General features: G+C 39.0%; 1 protein-coding gene across 1 annotated transcript in view; it reads right to left on the reverse strand.

The window, feature by feature from the left end:
• The window catches only part of LOC138041097 (pyroglutamylated RF-amide peptide receptor-like), a 31265-nt gene extending 26986 nt beyond the window's left edge, over positions 1-4279 (reverse strand). The window contains exon 1 of the mRNA XM_068886867.1: positions 3735-4279. The gene's annotated coding sequence lies outside the window, so the exon portion shown is untranslated. The remainder of the gene's footprint in view (positions 1-3734) is intronic.

Here is a 4279-nt window from a genome sequence, read left to right on the forward strand (position 1 = left end):
AGGTTGACACTAATTGTTGGTGATTTAATTGACGATAATGGAATGTAAACTGAAAGACAATGCGAAATTATACAAACTAATTACTAAATATTTGCGGATTACCAAGATAACAAATGATCACGAAAGTGTAAGATGAATACACATTCCAATCATAGTTTAACAAGGACAAGCTAACAAGCAGCTAAAATACCAAAAAACAAGCAAAATAGACACAAATTGAGACTAGTCAAATCAAGGTACTCGTACTAAGTCGAATAGCATATGAAAGGAAACAGATAACGGCAAAGACAAACTACTATTTAAAAAACTACGAACGCGTGCTTACATTTTAGCACTGCTTGCGGAAGTGCTATGACGCATAAAGCAGGAGAATGAAACCAGAATACTGCAAATGTCTACAAACACAAAAGGGAACTAAATGAATTTAATTTTGAATTTAATGCTCGAAGAAACAAAGGCTGGGGCGGTGTCACGTGCTTGACTTGAATTCCACACGTGGAGGGAACCACGTAGTGTTTGCACTAGAAAACTATTGTCCGAGACTAGTCCTTAAAAAACAAAGGTATTAAAGTAATTGCACTTACATATCGGTTTCCGCTTGAACTCAAGGGCCAAGGGTGAGGTAATGAACTTCTATTACTATTGAAGGCGCTCCAATCAAGGTGAAAACTAACGAGGACTAAAAGCTAGTGGCAAGATGCCGCTATATGTACTAAATTATTTCCACGGGTAAAGCTAATGACGTAACACTAGAGAATTAAAATAAGCGAATCAGAAAGAATCACTTGTAATCACTACGGAAATAGATGAGTCTCGTTCTGGGGTCCTTTACAAAAACCTTCGAAACAGACTCTAACACCACCGAGATTGCAGTATTAAATTCGACGTCCAGACGGATTGTCGCTTCGACTTTCCTGTTTCAGTTGTTCTTTATTCACAATCCTTGCAGATTCCCTAAGTACATACAAAGAGTGAAATTAGAAAATTCTTTGATTTTTTCATTATTTTTCCTTTTACAATGGAGGGTGTAAACTGCAGGTTAGAGTTGCAGGTCACCGTTTCACCAAAGCTGAAACAACCCAAAACTCTATTGATGCTAACATTAGGCCTAAAAAACAATGTTAGCCTAAGGTTAGAATTTTTGTAAATGTTTGGGTTGTTTCAGTTATAGTAAAACAATGACCTGCAACCTGCACTTTACAACCTCCGCTTTTACAACTCAAATTAACTGTCACGCAATGAGCACACAAAGATCAAACGCAACCCTGAGCACTTCCGATCTCCGAAGGCTTTGGGATTCCTGAAAATCTGAAACGTTTGGTGTGAAAACGACGTTGGAAACAGTGCAAAGACCAAGGCAACAACTTCGACGCGACAAAGTTGTGATGAAAGAATATTAACGCATTTTAAAATTATTGTATTATTGAAACGTATTTGCATTTCGAAGAGATAGTTACGGTGGAAAATGAATTTACAGCTGTTTCGATTGTTTCGCTGGTTCCGGTGGTTTCGTTCCGATGTTTCGATGGTTTGAAACAGGGAGGAGCGAGCAGGGAGCAGGGATGGCGCAGTGATGAGAGTACTCGCCTCCCACCAATGTGGCCCGGGTTCGATTCCCAGACCCGGCGTCATATGTTGGTTCTCTACTTCTACTCTGCTCCGAGAAGTTTTTCTCCCGGTACTCTCCACAAAAGCCCGTCTGATTTGATATGTAGTAATTTGATTTGATTTCATTTGTGCACAACCCCACAATCTATTCCGCTTTAAACATTATCGTATGAAAATTGGTGTTTCGGGTTCTAGTACATGCCAATTTGAAGCGTGCACCTTGTTGTAGAGCAGAAGGATTTCCAGGAATTGCTAAGAGAAATCGCCGTGTTACCGTCTTTTACCATGGCAAATAAAACTGCTCTTGGAAAGTATCTTATAAATTCAAAACGTTATTTAAAGGCAATACAAAGAGCGAAGCCAAAGCTCAAAAATTTGTATCCAACCCGGGCACAAAACTTTCACTCACATGATCAAAAGCCATAATATCCTTAAACAAACCAAGAGAAGATGTTTTCGTAAGGATGACGTTTAATAGACCTTTCCACGGTTTTTGACACCATCTGAAGGCTGACCAAGGCTGGGGTGCAAACATGGTTAAAATTACAGTAAATGTATGGGATGTTTGTCGACTTTGAACCGCTGTAGCGCCGCTCAAAAAAGACAGATTTCCAACTTTTACCACTGATTTAAGCAGTTTCATTGATATCATTCATTCAACAGAAAATACGGCCATTAAGGAAGGTACGACGTCCGTGAATTCGAATTATAAATCTTCTAATGTGGCCGGGCCTAATCTCGCGGCAATTTGCATGATTTTAGAAGGGTTTGTAAGAATTCGTTTATGCTCGTTGTAGCCTGAATTTCTTCTTTATATTTCATAAAAATAATCTCAGTATAAATGTCTTTTAGAAGACACTTTCAATGTGGCAATCCGCCTCTTTTTCGCGGCGTTACAGCGGTTCCAAGTCCACCAAAATCCCATACATTTGCTGTAATTTTAGCCTTGTTTGCCCCCTAGCCAAGATGGCGTCAAAAACCGTGGAAAGGTCTATTCTCGGAGAATTTTGGAAACCAACATCAAAACTGCTTCTTCTGTTTTCAGGAACATCAATATGGTGTCTATGGGAACCGAGGACTTGATCTTTTTGGATAAACACCTTTAAAAAATACGACGATAGACCGAAATGATTAACAATAACGAAATCGATCGGTCACAGCTGCTATAAGAATTGAATGGAAAAAAAATTCTTTTGTAAACAAGACCAATGTTTTTCACAACGCTTGAATTAAAAATGTTGGAAACATCACTTTTCGTGACTTGCTCAAAGCAACGATGTTCTGTCGCACTTTTTAATAATCATCGCACTTTGTAATACCTGTTACACTTTGTAATAAAACTGTCGCACTTTGTAATAACAAGTTGTCGCACGTTGTAATAAATTAAGCTGTCGCAGTTAACTTTGTCGCGTTCCCAGTGTCGTGTATCGTGGCGTTGCACCGAGTCCGCCAGGCCAACCACAGAACTGAAACGACAATCAGGCTATTTGCAGCAATGCGATGAAAACTAAGAAAGGGAAATCATAACTTCTAAACAAATTAACTATACTAAAAACATTCCTCAAAAAAGGAAAGTTTTACAAAGTGGTGAAGTTTGACTTACGTCTGATCTGGTCTCCGAGGTTACAAGTTCTCCAATAAGGCCCCCAGTAAATTCTCTGAAGGAAATGTCTCCAAAGAAATACTTTGGTTGATGTTAGAGAAGACTAAGAACAACTAACCAAAAACGTGTTTAGAACCCTAGACTACACTAATCGCTGAATGACGTAACGGAAAAGAAAAGGGGGAAACCGTCTTGTGTGGTTTACCAAAGAGGATATTGACTAATTCGTGATGATCAAATAAATCACAGATTGAATTAACAAGAAAAAACTAATTCATAGGCTATAAATGACCAAATTCATGGGTTTCCTTTACAAACTAGTAATAACAAGTTGTCGCACTTTGTAACAAGCTTTCAAATTTCCTTTGAATGCATGTTTGGCAGAAATTGCATATGACTTAACTACTACCCCTCCCCCCCCCCCCCCCAAAAAAAAAAAAACAAAACAAAACAAAACAAAACCTCATATAGAACAAGGAGCGAGTCATTTGAGTCATTTGAAGCCTCCATCTCCGTTACTAACCCTTGAACTCAACCCTCTCGCGCATCTTTTTATTTTTACTAGGAGTTGTTTTCCCATCCGTTCACTTATTGCATTCCATCGTTGCTACGCAAGCTGTGTGATCTCCAAAATAATAATTGCGAGAGGCGTGTAGGAGACTGCTTGTCTTTTTCTTCCCCTCAGTTTAGTATGCAGAGCAAAATATCAAGGAAGAACGTATTTGCGCCCTGGAGAAGTTACAGGATTTAAAATAGTTACTACAATCGTGGCTAAAAGTCGCGGTACCTTGAACACCATTACAAGAAAAATACCAAAGTTCTCCGAAATATAAAGGCAACGGAGTATAAATGGTCTACAGGTCTGCGCAGTAGATGCAAGCACGGTAAATAATCGAATTTGTCGTTGTATCGTTCTTTGCTTGGTGCGTGCTGAGGTATTGGAAGATGGGAGAAGCAGTGAAGAGTGGGGCCATGCAAACAAAGACTGGATAGGTCCTAAATTTCTTATATTCTGAATTTCTGATGCATTATATCTTCAAGATTGGAGAAATGGTCCTCGTGACCTAT

Source organism: Montipora capricornis, chromosome 3 (assembly GCF_036669925.1).
Source record: "Montipora capricornis isolate CH-2021 chromosome 3, ASM3666992v2, whole genome shotgun sequence".
In the NCBI taxonomy this organism is placed as follows: Eukaryota; Metazoa; Cnidaria; class Anthozoa; order Scleractinia; family Acroporidae; genus Montipora; species Montipora capricornis.